Source organism: Plecotus auritus (genome assembly GCF_963455305.1).
Source record: "Plecotus auritus genome assembly, chromosome: 8".
NCBI lineage: Eukaryota > Metazoa > Chordata > Mammalia > Chiroptera > Vespertilionidae > Plecotus > Plecotus auritus.
Genome location: NC_137782.1, coordinates 51,444,162 through 51,461,313, shown reverse-complemented (window position 1 = coordinate 51,461,313; position 17,152 = coordinate 51,444,162).

The following is a 17,152-nucleotide window of genomic DNA, read 5'->3' as shown; positions in this document are numbered from 1 at the left end:
AGCCTTCTGATTCTTCAAATTAGCTGAATTTTACTTGTAGAAAACACTCAGTATAGGTGCAACTGAAAGAGTTAAACCATGTTTCTTAACAATGTTTTTAATTTTCAACTATCTTACATAGAATACCCATCCTTTGTTTTGTTTACATTGGTTAAACAAATTATAACATGCCATTAATTTTACTTATTAAAAAATAATGATTGATATCACTTCTTTCTTAAGTCACCATCAAGTTGCTCAGAACCTCATTTAAAGGTTATTAAACATGAGTGTTTTTTTTTCCCCAAAGAAACAATATTATTCATCAGCAGCTGAACTAAAGGCATTTAGTAAGAGGAGCTAATTTTCATTGTGTGTGTGGCAGGTATCAGGCACTCCCACAATGATGTAACATAATTTCCAACAAAATCCTGAAAGTCAGGAATTATTGTTTTTTCCATTTTAAAGATGGGAAATTGAGAGAGGTTTAGCTATTTAACACATAAATGACTGGCTGTATTTTCAAACCCAGAAAGTCTGATACAAGATGCCACCTCTTAACCATGATCAACCCTGTTCTATTCACAAGTCTGTATTCTGAGACTTGGAGCCAGGGCCCCTATGGTAAAAAATGAAGCAGAAGGAAAAAGAGGGAAGTTGTTTTTCTCCTTTATCTCACAAAGAAATGGGCACAGTTTAGAAGTGACACTTGCATAATTTTTCAAGTTTACAAAGAAGTTTCATACCTGAAATTATTTAATAGGAAAACGTGTTTTTATTTTATGATCTCTCCTGTAAGTGTGAGTGTGCGCACATGTATGTCCCTCTCCACTTCTCAATTCCCACTTTCTGATCATCAAGCTCTTCTTCCTCCTGGACTCCAGGTGCTCATTGTCTCAAGTCCCTTTCCAAGGGATCCCACTGAGAACAGGACAGAAAGAGTCCTGGATGTGGAGTCAGGAGAACTAACTTGAAATCCTGACTCTGTGCACTTGGTAGGTGACAAGCTGGGTGAGGCAGGAACATCTCAGGTTCACTCTCCTGCTCTTAAGTTCCAATCCTGCCCTCTTCCTAAGGCTGCTGGGAGATTCATAAGTTAACACAAAAGAAAAAGCTTGATAGTTGTTAACTTTATAATTACATGCTGCCAAAATGTACAGCTATCCTGGGGCACAGCAAAGGGGCCCTCTGCATTCTCTTTAGGCTCATCCCTTCTTTTGTTGGGTCCCTCCCTTTTTTCCTCTCTGCTTTCTCTTATGGGAAGAGTCCTACTCCTTCTTTGTATTGTCTGTGGGCTTGATTATCTACTGCCACTTGCATACCGTGTGTGTGTGTGTGTGTGTGTGTGTGTGTGTGTGTGTGTGTGTTAATTTTGCAATCATTCTGCATTATTAGTTTTATCTGATGGCAATGATTCAAAAAAAGTTTTGAGTATTTTCCCCAGACACTTAAAATTTGAATAGTATCTCCAGTTTTCCACTTTTAAGTGAGCTGGGGACATACTTCAGCTTATAACTAGTTCAATACTTTTGCTCATGTCAAACTTAACTATAATATTAACCACCTTTCTTAACTTGCTGGATTGGAAACTTGTATCAGGTGAATCATTCCCATGATGCTGCTTCATTGTAATGAGATTGCTTCTCTATCTCCACTACCTCACAATTTAGATTTTTAATAGCTTTAGAGAGAACTGAACAAAAATTCTGTAATGTGTAACTACTGAAAAGTATTGGTAACATTGTACTATTAAATATTTACTAGTGGCCTAGAGTGCTTTGCATTGAGTAACTTTGCATGTCCTATGCTATACAAGTGACGGGGTACACCCTAATAACACACTCCCAGAATTTGTTGTAAATAACTTTCATTGTCTAAGCTGACATCTGAGTCACCATAATTTCCAAATGAAGTACTGTCAGAAGCAGCCAACTGATACTGGTCAAGCCAAGGACGTCAAAGAAAGGTGAGGGGCAAGGGCAAGGGCAACTGAAATGGTGAAGCATTTCAGTGGCGGATTTTTTTATTTGAATGCTGGGGAGTTTTCTTTCTTTTTTGTTAATCTTCACCTTAGGATATTTTTTTCTATTGCTTTTTTGGAGGGAAGAGAGAGAAGGAGAGAGAGACACACACACACACACACACACACACACACACAGAGAGAGAGAGAGAGAGAGAGAGAGAGAGAGAGAGAGAGAGAGAGAAGAGAAATAGATTGATTGCCTCCTGCAGGAGCCCAGACCAGGGGTGGGAAGCAAACGCCCAACCCAGGTACATACCCTTAATTGGGAATTGAACCCACTTTGGTGATCAGGCCATGCTCTAACCACTTAGCTACACTGGCCAGGTTGGAATTTTTCCTATTATTAAGCTTTTATATCCATTCCCCTGCTCAGCTATACAGGAAAAAAAGAAAAAGAAAAGTAAACTGTGATTGGGGGAAATGGACTCACATAGTTTTGGGAACTATTTTCTATAAAAACAAAAGTCTAAGAAAAGAGGCTGAGTACTAAACCAGTGTATCTCTAATGTAAACAAAACAAACAAGTCTCCTCCCCAAGGCTCTCCTTGCCAAGGACATGTTTCTGGAGGGTGTGGCAGCCAGCTCTGCTGAAGGCAGCCTTTAGTCTCGGGATGGCAGCCTGCTCTTCCCAAGTAGAATCATGAAGCTTAATGGGCCATGGTTTTTTATGTGGCGCCTCATTTAAAAAATGTGATTAGTTTAAAAAAAGAGATGTTTAAATAGTTTTAGCATTTTTTTATAAGTAAATTTACGAAATGCCTGGATTTGTCCTCGAATGAACCCATGGATTATACTTTCTGAATTCTACATTGGCTTATGTTATTGGTTACCTGATCAGGTGCCATAACTAATATTTTTTTCTCCTCTAACATTCAGACTATTGAATTTTTTTTTTTGCTAGACTTGCACTCCAATAATGCTTAGATAAAATGGGTTTGTGACTTCATCTTCACATTCACTGTTTTACTCTTCTGCCTTCTCCCTGCAAACCGTCCATCCTTCACCCCTCACAGCACACAGTCATACTCTCGCTCTCCGGCTATTCATCTGCCCTTCTTCACGCTTCCATTTTTATTCTTTTAGCTAGGTTTATACTCCGCTTTTCTTTCAGGGAAAGAGAATTTTTTCTGGGTCTAGTAAAATATCAAATATTTCCTTATAGACTTACCCTCTTATAATATCATTGAGAAATATTACTCGATACTAAACTATGCCAAATTTTAGGTAAGAATAAGATACTTTCCACTATAATGTATTAGAGCATCACTTTAATCACAAAATCACTGCTGAATATATAAGTAGTTTGACATCTTTGATTAACATATTTTTGTTTTAAACACCATAGGATCCATTTGATACACAGAAACACACTGCAATCAGATTTAAATTGCAATTTCTATTTCCTGAAAACAGGTCTAGATAAGAATGTTGCATACAGGACATACCAAGAGTCACATAAACTAACCACCACCCACAAATACACTACATTTTTTAACACCCAAAGACAGAAATTGTAAATAGAAGTAGAATTCTGTGAATTCCACCTGCCTGATGTAGACAAATAAAAACAAAATAGAAGAAAAAAAAATCTCCACTTTTTTTTTTGAGAGAGAGAGAGAGAGAAAAAGAAAGAGAGAGAGAAAGAGAGAGAGAGGATCTGTGTAAGACAGAAAAGAATATATTCAAAAAACAATCATTAAAAAAAGTAATAAAGAAAACATATATTTATATACCATTTAGAATGACCCCTAATAAACACTGATTTTTGAAGATAAAATGTTTTTAATTTTACTTTAAAATTTTTAATATTATTTTTAATAAATATTACACTTATATGATTCTTACAAAAAAAGGTACAAAAAGATGTAAAGGGAAAAACCTCCTTCTCACTAAGTCCCCAGCACTTCAGTCTCTAAAAGCAACTAATGCTGTGAGTTTCTTACATATCTTTCCAGAGGCAGGTATATACAGCACATATAATCAAATTTGCTTAGTTTTCTTCTTCTCTTACACTTTAAAACAAATGTTAACTTTTCTTTACTCCGCTTTACTCACTTAACAATGCATCTTAGAGCTTCTTTCATTAGCCATGATTTACAAATCATATCTCTTGAGTCAATTTTAATGTGCATTTGTAACTTTGATATACATCACCAACTTGTTCTTCATAGGGATTGTATAAATTTGTATTTTTTACATTCAATATTATTTTGTATTAGTTTTGTATGTACATAGTGGTTAGACAATCATATAACTTTACAAAGTATCCCCCCCCCCGATATTTCCAGTACCCACCTGGCAACATTCATAGTTATGACAATAGATAAATATGTATTTTAAAACTAACAATGGCTCTGGTAGTTAGCATGGAATAAAGAAAACTGCTTTCACTTCAAATAAAGAAAACATATTTCAAAAGAGTCTGGAATGTGTGTGGAATACACACAGACTGGCAAAAGTGACTGCAGAGTTACATACAGGGTGGGGCAAAAATAGGTTTACAGTTGTTTGTATGGAAAATAATACAACCATCAATAAATAATTGTACAAGAATAAACTCTTGTGTTTTGAGTACTTACAACTATAAATCCATTTTTTGCCCTACCCTATATTAGCATGAATAATAGGTTAAAAAATCCATATTGCATACTTGATAAAAATATTTCATTTCTCTTCATCAACATTTAAATGTTTATATTCCTCATATTGTATACAGCTTACCTGGTTAGTTAATGTACAAATGGATTTATACATGAATCAATGGGAGTATTAGACAAATTAGTCAGCTCCTACCTGTTTGAGCATCTATAGGGAACATGGTGCCACCCAAAGTTGTCTCCACCTTCAACATAGCAACAAAGATCCACAGTTGCTCAAGAAAGCTTTGCCTCCCTCACAGCCATCATTCCAGGGCGGAATGCCTGAGGCCTGTTCTATGTGCAACTTTGTTCTAGCAGATAAATGCTGGTTTATTGTGTCTTTATTTTAAGAAAAATATGGCACATGATGAAAGATAAAATTTGAAACAAAATATCTTATGAATTAATCTCTGTGATCTTGACATTGAAAAATTGAGGACAAGGAATGAGGAGAGGAAATCTGCCAAAATAACAAATAAATCATTATCACTAAGTTGAACACTTAAAATAAGCTCCCCCTTTCACTGTCTTAGACCGAGACACCTAGATGTTCAAAGGATCAGGAGTAAACACCTGTAATTAATTATAAGGCAATAATTAAAATTTCAAAACAGATAATAATGTATTTCTTTATGAAGAACAATATTGTTTGAAAAATGAACTGTAAATGTTTGCATAAGTTGCTGTTTGGAAACAAACATTCTACTTGGGAATTGTTTCTAAAACAAAGAACCATAAAACGCCATGGACTGTAACTTGTGCAGTCTCACATTTTCCTGCCATCCCTCCACCCCTGTGACTGTTCTGCAGAGTTTTGACAACCCATGACACATACTTCACCATCATTTGATGAGTCATTTTAATATGGGCAATTAAAACAAAAAGAGGAATGGTATTTATTTGCCTCCAATTCTAATTAATAATTTTATCTGGATCATGATTAGCTTAGGTCAGAGGCTGGCACTAGTATTTCTAAAATTGGGCAGGGCTTTTGATCTGTGAAGAAACAAAAGAAATAAAAAAAGGCCAAAATGAGCCAAATGCCTTGAATTTATGCAGCTCTCCCAAGGAGTTGAAAACCCTCCCAGCAATGGCTCATATCTTTCTTTCTATGACACATTGGCACTTTCTCTTTAAAGAAACAACCTAGCATGGCTGGTGGTGCTCAGCAGTTAAGCATTGACCTGTGTACCAAGGTGTCATTGGTTCGATTCCCAGTCAGGGCACTTGCAGGGTTTCGGGCTCACTCCCCAGGAGGGGACGAGCAGAAGGCAGCTGATAGATATTAATGCTTTTCTTTCATAGATGTTTCTCTCCCTCTCCCTTCTTGTCACTCTAAATTCAAAAACATATTTTTTAAAAAGAGAAAAAGAAACAGCCTAGTTATATGAGTTTAATTTTGGAACTGGCCAGGGATCTTTATTTAAGTTATAACGTTCTTCTCATTATGTTATAACTATATGTGAATTAATAAAGTATGAATTAATAAAGTGAGAAAGGATATTTAAAACTATATTAGTATCTTCTTTTGCATACAGTTTTTAGAGGTAAGCCAGAGAATTTATTATTTGTAGGGTTCTTTTCCAACAAGCTCTAGTGGAATGTATAAATAAGATTCCATATATTACTCAAGCCTATATAATAAAAACCAAATATGCTAAGTGTCCAGTCATCTGGTTATCCATTGAACCTATCAAAGTGTAATATGCTAAGGCTGCTCAACCACTCGCTATGATGTGCACTGACCACCAGGGGGCAGATGCTCAAAGCAGGAGCTGCCCCCTGGTGATCAGTGCGCTGCCACAGTGGGAGCACCGCTCAGCCAGAAGCCAGGCTCATGGCTGGCGAGCGCAGCGGCGGTGGTAGGAGCCTCTTCTGCCTCTGTGACAGCACTAAGGATGTCCGACTGCCGGCTTAGGCCCATAGGGGAGCGTGCCTAAGCCAGCAGTCGGGCATCCTGGACTGCGAGAGGGCACAGGCCAGGCTGAGAAGTACACGAATTTCGTGCACCGGGCCTTTAGTCTTGTTATATTATTATACACTATTATAACTCATTACAAAATTATTTGAGATGTACATTATATGTATTATATTATTATTGTAATACTTTTTGTTAAGCTAGTTAGTGGATTGGGTAGGGCTACTTAGGTGTAAAATCAAGAAGCAGTGGAGAAAACTCAGTAAAGTTTTTTTCTCAAAATACTTTTCCATCAGGACTATACTTAAGGCTGTCTATTCCCTTGTAATACTGATGGCCACTCCCACTTTAGCAGAGGCCATTTCCTTTTCAGTGTAAAAATTCATTTCAGTTGCAGCTTATATTCAAGTTTTAGAAAATATAAGGATTGGGATGAGAAAGAGATACTTTTCAAGTACATGCTTTATTCAGGCAATAAATGCTATAGTCCTTTTTTCTTTAAAATATATATTGTTATTGCCGGACCAGGAATCGAACTGTGACTTCCTAGTTCATAGGCTGCTGTTCAAATACTGAGCCATGCTGGTCAGGCTGTAGTCCTGTTTTTAATGATACCTTTCAAAGATTTACCATCAAGTAGCATGAACTGGGCAAAGAGTTTAAACTGGTAAACCCACACTTAGCATAAATATATGTAGGTTCTACGAGGAACAATGAACAATATTAATTTCAGTAATTTCCAGGGGGAAGGGAAGGCAGAGGGGGGAAATTTTAATATTGAATAAAATCATATGGAATTTTATTGTTGCCTCCATCTTTTGAAGTTTATCTCTGAATTTTAACCGGTTCACTTACTTCCAGGGGCTACAGGTGCCTGAATGTGGAGATTCAAGAGCCCCGTCAGCATTGAATCCATGCCTTCATCACACACTGTGTCTTCTGCTCTGAGTGCACCAGGAGCCATCGAACCAACATTACCAGTCATTCTGCTAAGAGATGCTTGTTCATACCTGTTGGGTGTCGGGCACAGTGCTATGTACTAGATGCACAGTGAGAACAAAACAGACCCGCTCCTGCCCTCATGGAGCTTTCAAACATTTAAAAAGCACACACACGGGTATGTATACAATTACCCATTTTGATGAGCACTAGGAAGGGAAAGGGTGGTGTGTGAGGAGAGAAACCAGAGGGGGAAATCTTCTCAGAGTGAATTCTCAGAGAAGCCCTCTCCAAGAAAAATAAAAGAATTAGACATGAAACCCAAATTTAGGTGGACATCAGAATTCTTCCTTGTACAGTGTGTGTTTACCTATTTACACTAATATCTGCAAGTCACAGCCAACCCTGAAAAGTTCTTCCTCACTTTGCCCCATTTCATATTTGCAGACCCCTTCTCCCACAGTGAAAAGACCTGGTTCCCCAAACCATTTTTACTCATTTCCTATGGTACATACCACAAAGAGTTTTAGAATCAATGTAGAACGCTTTTTTACCAGGTGGAAGATTACATAGGAAGGGACTTTCATGAGTTCTTACTGACCCCTAGTGTTTTCTTTGTTGCATCTGCAGTTTTCAAGCATCAGGTTTTCTCAACCTCAACACTTGACATTCTGTGCCAGATGATTCTCTATTGTAATGGGCTATCCTGTGCATTAGTATATATAATCAGTATCCATAGCTTCTACCCACTGGATGTGAACAGCACAACTTCCTCCCTGAGTTGTGACCTTCAAAAATGTCTCAGACATTGCTAACAATGCTCCCTGGGGGACAAAATCACCAGGTTGAGAAGCAATGCTTTGTTTATACCTGTAGAGAGGAATGCTATTACAATGACTTTCTTAACAAAAATATCTAACTTTCTGATAACAAAAAAATGAGTTATTACTAGACTTTTCAGTTTGGTTCATTCAATGCTGTGTTCCCAGGTTCCCAGGACTGTAGACTTTGTGATGGTGGAGTTTAAAAATTGCTATGCAGTTTTCAAATAGAATAATATTAAAATAAATCAACTGTAGAAAATAAACATGGCCCTAATGTATTGTTTCATCATCAAGATGGGAATTATAGAGATTTTTTGCTTTCAAGTACTCATTGCCCTGCTTCTTTCAAATAGCCTGAATGTAACTCCCATTCTAGTCTGGGCCAATGGTCTCCTACAGGGAGGGATGGGAGTCACAGACTCAGTCCCTCAAGAATACTTGCCCATTTTCAGATGCTTGAATTCTCTCTCTAAATCACTCTTGCAAAGCTCTGCAGGGCTTTAAAAATTTAATCTTTATTTAAAAATGTTATTTTTTTGGATTTGATATATCCTGAAGGTTTTATCTAAACTTTTACTCTTAGATTATTTCATCTACAAATTCAAACAACTTGTCATCAAGGCCCCTATGATGTCATTAATGAATGTATCCAACGGCCCAGCCGGCGTGGCTCAGTGGTTGAGCATTGACCTATGAACCAGGAGGTCACGGTTTGATTCCTGGTCAGGGCACATACCCAGGTTGCTGGCTCGATCCTCAGTGTGGGACATGCAGGAGGCAGCTGATCAATGATTCTCCTTCATCACTGATGTTTCTATCTCTCTCCCTCTCCCATCCTCTCTGGAATAAATAAAAATCTATTTTTAAAAAAGAATGTATCCAACGAATGTTTTCCTTGAGCATGATATGAGTAGCCCTTAAAACCCTCTGGCCAAAACCTTCAACCATGGCTGCAATTGCTTATCTTAATGAACTATATGCTGGGTTAAGTCCTGAAAATCCTTGTTAAAATAAAAATGTAGTATCTTGCAGCAGTACCAATTAAGTTTTGAGGCAACAAGACCAGGGCTTAAAGCCATGGCAATCTGGAGACTTAATTTGCCTCTCTAACTCTCTGCTTCTTCCCCAGTGAAAACCAAAAAACTAGCACCAGCTTTGGAAAGTTTTTGTAAGGATTAATTTGATGGCATATATAACACACTTAGTACAGTCCCAGGCACATAGTAGACCCTCAATAAGTGATTGCTTTTGATAAAATTCTTCCAACATTTACTTCTGACAGAAAATAACCTGAATAACTGTCTGTTTTTTGCCAAAGTGCTCCTGACTTAAAATCTTCATGGAACCAGGGGTTCCTAATTTAAGATCCCTTTTAGATTCCACTAATGTGTTCTCCCATAAAGTGGAATACATTTTTTGGAGGGGGGGACAGGTGGCTCTCATACTAAACCACATCAGTTTTTATTTGATGCAAATTAAATACAAATAGCCCTGGCCAGTGTGGCTCAGTTGGTTGGTGCATTGTCCCATGCACCCAAAGATTGTGGGCTTGATTCCTGTTCAGGGAACATACCCAGTTGTTCAATCCCCAGTCAGTATATATATGGGAGGCAAATGATGGGTGTTTCTCACATTGATGCTTCTCTCTCTCTAAAATCAATTAAACACACACACACACACACACACACACACACACACACACACACGCCAGATTTCTGCCAATATGTCTTAAGGTTACTTCACAGTGTGAAGATGATTCAGCTTTCTAAATTATTTTTCTGGAATGAGCCTGACCCCTAGAGGACAGGCATCGCATGCAAACCACCAAGAGCCAATGTCAGCTGCAGAGTAGGTATAGAGTCAGACTAAGACTGGGGATGGCCTGGTGTGATTGTAGGATCTTAATTCTGAACCAACTAGCTTGAGCACAATTTCATAGCTCCTTTATCTAAAATATTAAAATATACATTTTAATATTATTGACATATAAACGTATAATAAACTGCACATGATTAAAATGAACCATTCAGTCAATTTGATAGTTGTATCCATAACAGCACAATCAAAACCCAACATTTCCGTCACCTTCTAAAGCTCCCTCATCCCCTTTTGTAATCCACTTTGCCTTCATCCCCATCCTAGGACAACCACTGATCTGCCATCTGTCACTGTACATGAGTTTGCATTTTCTAGAATTTTTATAAATGGAAAGACACAGCATATAGTCTTTTGAACCTGGCTTCTTTCACTCAGCCTAATGATTGTAAGAATAGCCGTGTGGCAGTGATTTGTTCCTTTTTATCGCTGAGTCATAGTTCATTGCATAGACACACCACACCTTGATTGTAGACTTAAATGTAAGAGTTAAAACTTCAAGAAAACAGCAAGAAAATATGGGAGAAAATGTTTATGACCTTAGGGTAGGCAATGCTTTCTTAAAATACCAAATAAAGAGACGATAAATGAAAAAAAGGTAATTGTATTTCATCAAAGTTAAAATATTTGCTCTTTGAAAGAAGCTGTTAAGAAAACAAAAAGGCAAGATTGGGAGCAAGTACTTGTACACATATATCAGATGAAGGAATCGTATTCAAAATAATAATGAACCCAAAGACAAAGATTCAAGTTTTAAAAATAGGCAAAACATTTGAGCAGACACTTCACAAAAGAAAATATACATGTGGCAAATGAACACATGAAAAAAGGCTGAGATTTTTTAAACCAGGAAAGTGATAAATGTATATGGTATTTTCATGCCTCTGAAACTGGGTTAGATCTTACAATTGGTAAACTTGCAATTGGTATGCTCCTTTTCATGTAAAATTAATATTTTTATTTGTAGAAGCTAATATTTATTTGGCAATGTCCTCAGAACTTTGCCTGCATTGTTTCATTTAATATTCACAAAACCCTATGAAGGAGGTGCTATATTTAAACCTATGTTCACTGTTGCTGTTGTTATTATTATTAATTGAATCAAAAGATGTATTATTTTCACTTAAAAAAACCCAACACTGTCTTTGTATAAGTACAAAAATTGGCAAGGACAAATGAAGTGATAATTTAGTCCAACAGTGATGGACAAGGACTGTGGGTTTGAAGGAAGAAGGAAGAGATTACAGGATGCCTGGAGGGTTCACAGAAAAAGTGCTGGACTTGACATGCCAAGAATGAGGAGTTTGGGTACCTAGGGAAATGATTCAGTACCATAAAATAATTCAATTGAATCAATTCACACAACATGTACTAAATCCCTGCATTACTCAAAGATAAATTACTTACTGTAAAATCAGAGCTTAGAGAAGAAGACAGGTATGTACAGTACCACCTGCTTGAATTTGGGATGAAGGAACCAGGAATGTGTGGTGAGGGTTTGGGGAAGTTCCCATCCCAGGAAAGTTTCATATAAACAGAAAGTTCCTCTTGCAACTAAAAGTTAGATGGGGACATCTTTATATATATTTTTAAAAAAAGCAGAAAGGGAAATTTAAGAATTGCCAAAGCCAAAGGAGGCCAAAGAGCAAGGATGAAAAACTTGGACATGGAACCAGAAACTGGGAGTCTGGCAGGTATAAATAAACATGTTTCAACAACTTGGAAGTAACTGGGTGGAGTGAGGTAGGGGATAGAGAGTGGCAAATATTTGGCATGGCTGTTGGTGCTCATGGGTGAGTTTTATGACAGTACCATAAACTTTTAAATTAATATAATGTAAATCCTCATTTTAAATTAATTTAACAATTAAGGATTTATTAAATTAAATCATAATTAAATTAATGAATTACTAATAAATAATCACAACCTCTCCACCTTAGTTCCCTCTGTTTTCTTTTTTTCTATTATGTAGGGAGGTTTCTTGCTTCATGGGTGATCTCCAGGCAGGAGACACTGAATAATGCACAGAACACAGAGGAAATGAAAAGAAGCCAGATGGTAAGTTAACAGACACACGGAGGTGAGGAGAGAGGCAGGATGAACTGTTGTGGAGTGAGGGGATCCTAGATGAATGAGGGAGTGTGACAGTAGAGAGCAAGAGCGTGAAGGCAGAAGAGAAAGGCAAGAGTGGCAGTGAGATGCTGGGGGCAGGGTCAGTGTTGAGAGATTTAGAAAAGAACTGCAAAGAGATTTACCAGGTGGTGCTATCGGTGCTCAACTAGAAACCCTTCAATGTTCTTCCAAGGATGGCAGTAAAAGATGGATCTCCTTTTTGATTATTTCTGGTCAGTACTCTCTGGTCAAAATGCACCTTAAGCCACACATTCCTGTTGGTGTCAAATGTAGAACTCGGGTGAGCTTTATCTGGGTGGAATCTTGGGGAGTGGGCATCCAGAAAGACTCAGGGACAGAAACATTTAGAAAAATAAAGAAGTCAATTTTAGACTTCAGAAGGAAAAAAATGTGCAAAATCACCAAGGTTTCCCAATGGACGGTAATCCATTCATGGTGAAGAAATAACTTTCATGTATCCTTGCCTGTACACAAGGCTCAGGGCATAGCTTCAGATATCAAAACAGAAAAAATCAGAAATGCATTGGTTTCTGTTAGGGAGTCTAGGTTTATTCCAAGTTTTATTATTTGAAAGACCATCACCAGTTCTGACCATGTTCTTAATGATCTCTGAATGCAATGCTTTTCTTAAGAAAAGTGTTGGTTTTTATTTCCATGGTGTATTATAGAAGATAAAGAAATAATTATAAATGGACTACAGTGGGCCATTGCTACAATAAACTATTAAAAAGGGGGAAACTGTGAAGATTAGCAAGGACAGACAGCAAGGCAAAATGTAAATCAGACTCCCTGCCACCCACATGTGTGGGAGAGTGTGGTCCATAAACATCTATCATTGATCTCACCTCTTTAAAGGCCGAAATAAGATGTTTCAAACCTCTCCTCAGTGGTGGAAATTGTTACTTGAGTGAAACATTTGTTTTACCTTCTTACGTTCGTGTTTCTATTGTCGACTGCATCTAGAATTCTATTATTTTGTATTGTGTCTGCAAGGGTCATGATACACGATCACTTTCTATTCCATTTCCTATTATGCTCTTCAGTGATTTGGAGGAACCATAAAAATAGGATTTTGTGAACATTTTCTTCAAAATGTTCCATGCAAATTCATTGTCCTTAGAAGGATGGTGCTTCCCATCACAAGCATGTGCGCTCAGCCTGCCTTACACAAATGCTGCAACAACCCGTGCACTGCTGGGTTGCCACACGACACAGCTGTGCGATGTGCTGCCATTACAAATGTGCAGGAAATGGGTTTTGGGTGTGGAGTGACCTTCCTGTCTTTACTCATGATTAGAGAGATGTGTTCTTGGGGACGATTGCTGGGTCAGCAGCTCAGTGTTCACATGGCAATTACTAGATGCTCTGGTGTTCTTTCCTGCAGCGGGGTGAAAGGTGGTTCAGAAGGGGCAGGGCCTGGAGTGCCAACATTTAAGAACTCAAGCCCAGATCTAAGTTAAAAAATTTGAGATTTAGGGACATCTGTTGCTGAGACTTCTACACCTCCTAGAGATCCCCAAATAATAATTGGGTGGTTTAGAGGTGAGGGGGCCCATGAGCCAGCCCTGCCTAGACAAGTATTTGGGGATGATGGGGCTCCAGTTCTTCATGACCACATGATCAGGAAGTCAGATAAGATTTCAATTCAACTCTATAAAGAAATTGGATTCAGACACCCAATAAGTCATTCACCTTGTCAAATGACAAAACAATATAGTAACAGGTTTGATGTCCTTTATTCAAGGGACAACAGTCCATGGATTGGGGAGTACAGTGCCTCACAAGCAATGGAGTACTGTGCCTGGGAATTTGGGACAAGAGCGAGGTGTATGGAGCATTAGAAGCAATGTGGGAATAGGGCAGGATAGGCTCAGACGTGGGAATTTCCTTGTAAACCCAGCAGGTCTTATTTTCTAGGGTGAAGTGAGCTAGCTGAAGCTGTGGAGGAGGATCATGATGGGTATAGGTTAGGTGTCCTTGGCCTGTGTTTCCTGTAAGTGCAGGCTCATTTAGGTTTAGACTTGTGACATGGGCCAGGCCCCTGGGGTGCCTCTGTTTTGCGGGTCCTGATACATATGAATTAACTTTATCAAACTAAAATTGTTGAAGTGTATACTGTGTGCTAGGAGGTGTTCTGGGTGCTGAGAAACAGCAGCACACAATCTCTCACTGTGGAAGTCTTCTGCTAGAATGCCTCTCTTAGATTCTGTTAGAATCGAAAACCACTTTGGAGGAGGCCACCTGTTTTAGTTGAGTTCTCTCAACAGCAGACCTTAAGCTTAAGATTCATGGAGAAGTGATTAATTTAAGGAAGTGCCCCAGGGGAACGAGGAAAGGCTTAGGGAAGGCAGGATGAGGAAGGAGAAGGAGCCAAATAAGGGTGGGTTTCAGATGAAGTCTCAGACTCAGCCTGACCCTGTGGAAAGCTCTGGAGGGCAACACTTCTGAGTATGCACCACATCAGAACACAGGAGGTGGGCTCTTGTATTCCCACCTGAGCCAGCCATTGGCTATGGCCTCTTGTGGGAGGTGGAGAACTCCCAAGCACTTCCAGCTCATAGTTCTAGCACAGAATGGAAATCCTCTGGATGTTGCAGATGCAATCCATTAGCAGCAAAGCATACAGAAGCTGGGGGATGGGCATGTAGGTGAGACACCAACAGTGTTCACTACACCCACCAGTGTGGAAGGTTGTAGACAAGATATAAAGAAGGAAAGAGCACCCAAAGTGTGGTCCTAATGGGGACCCATCACCAAGGAGCTTGTTAGAAATGTGGAATCTCCAGGCTTCATTGAAGATCTAGTTCATCAGAATCTGAATATTAAGGAGATCTCCAGATTTCTTTGTGCATTAATTTCTAGTAAACCCCCTGGCTCCAAATTGTTAGAAAAGATGATTTACTAGCCTCCTAAACTGGCAGGACTAAGCATCAAGGCCAGACCTGCAACGTGGTGGATTTGGAAAGTTCTAAGCCTGAGGGTTCCTTGGCCTAGCAGCTGAAACCAGGGGAAAAAGAATCATTTACAGGTGAAAGCAGGGCAGTGCCCACTCAGTGTTCTATTTCGTTAGGCTTGCAGGTCCCAAGTTCCCCTACTCTGCAGTGTAATTACTTCATCAGGAACCAACTTCAGTGTGGGTGTCAAAGGGTGGGAAGGGTGGGGAGAGAGAGTCTGAGGAAGGAGTGGGTGTGAACATGGGAAAGAGCAAAATACAAAATAAGGCAAGATTTAGAGCTGCCTCCACAATTTAATCTTGAAAGACTTTTGGAAAAGTCACAGGTAAACCAGTTGACTCAGATATGCATCATTAAGGAGTCATGACCCAATTCATAGATGAGAAGAAACCTCTGGGGTAAAATATGTTGGAGGTTTTTGCCCCAACAGTGCAAAAATATCTTTTACAACATTGAAAATTCCTGCCATCACAGTCACAATGCAGTCAGTCAATTAACACAGGGACAAAGGGACAACTAATTCAGACGGCTGTTGTGAGAAATTTGGTTAAAAGTTAGCAATTACACAACTCATTTAACCTCAAGTCCTTTCTAAGATTCCCTTTTATTTAAAGGGAATCAAAGAGAATGTAATAGTAATAACTTTTTGGAGAACACTAAGTCACTAGTATAGAAAAGTTAAATTATTGTGCTCAGTACCATGCTCTGCCAGTGTGTGAAAAAAGGAAGCCACACTCTCATATTAAGCCAATAAGCATATGGGTGCAAAATGGAAATCACCAAGAAGCATGATTAAAATAGTGTTGGAAGGATGATAAGAGCAAAAACCACTGAGTAATAACATACTGTGGGGAATATTCTTTCCTTTGACTCAGATCTCAGGTAAGCAAGAGTTTCAAAGGGATAGATTAAGTATTTAGAACCAAAAAGTAAGCCATCACAAGTCCAGACCTGATGGAACTCTGAGATGCTCTGATCTGTGTATGATCTCATTAGCCTATTCATTTCAATGTCTAGTACATAAATAATTTAAATTATTTCTTTCCCTGAAGCCAATATTCTTGCAAATTTTATGTAATCTATTACATGGCACATGATATTTAGCAGCATCATCAATGTTCCCTCCTCCCCCAATTAAAAGTTTTATTTGTTTCTGTTTGTACTCAGGTATCCAAAACAAAACTTGGAAAATTAGGTAGCTTTCTTCCCTTGTGAGTCCTCCTCCTGTGGCCTTAATCCTTACCTTCTCTTAGCTCTTTGCCTCTTTCCTTAGTACTTGATACTCGAATCTTAGAAATTCTGTGATCTCAGCTCCGTTGACACCTCCTCCCAAGCCCTAAAAGAGAGGAGGTATTTTCCCTTCCACAGACCTGATCCCCTCTCTGCCTATTGCAGTTATCCAAGATCAAGGTTTCTGTTACTTTGCCTATGGAGTCCTCTCCCAGCACCTGCCCCTCAAGTTGCCCAAACTCCTAGACCCAAAATCCCAACATTTGTGTCAGCTCTAGTTTGTGGGATTCAACCTTAACTTCTCCCTATCCTGGAAGATAGTTGTCTATTCTTATAGAGAAGGGGGAAGAGAAGAAAAGCCTAGTTTTGGGGTTATCTCAGGAGTGCTAGGGAGCATAAAAATTTGGATGCAAAAGTCTGTGTTCAGTTTAGGTAAAAAAAAATTAGGTAGGCAGCCTCAATGAGCAGATATTATACTGAGAAAAAAAGGAGATACTCAGTTTCTACTCTTAAGAGACTAAATGGAGAAAAATATGTAAATATAAAACTTTAATACAATTTTTTGAGTACAGTAACAGGTAAAAGTTATAGTAATCATTAATGCTAACAACTTTGAGTACCTAGTTTGTGCCAGATCC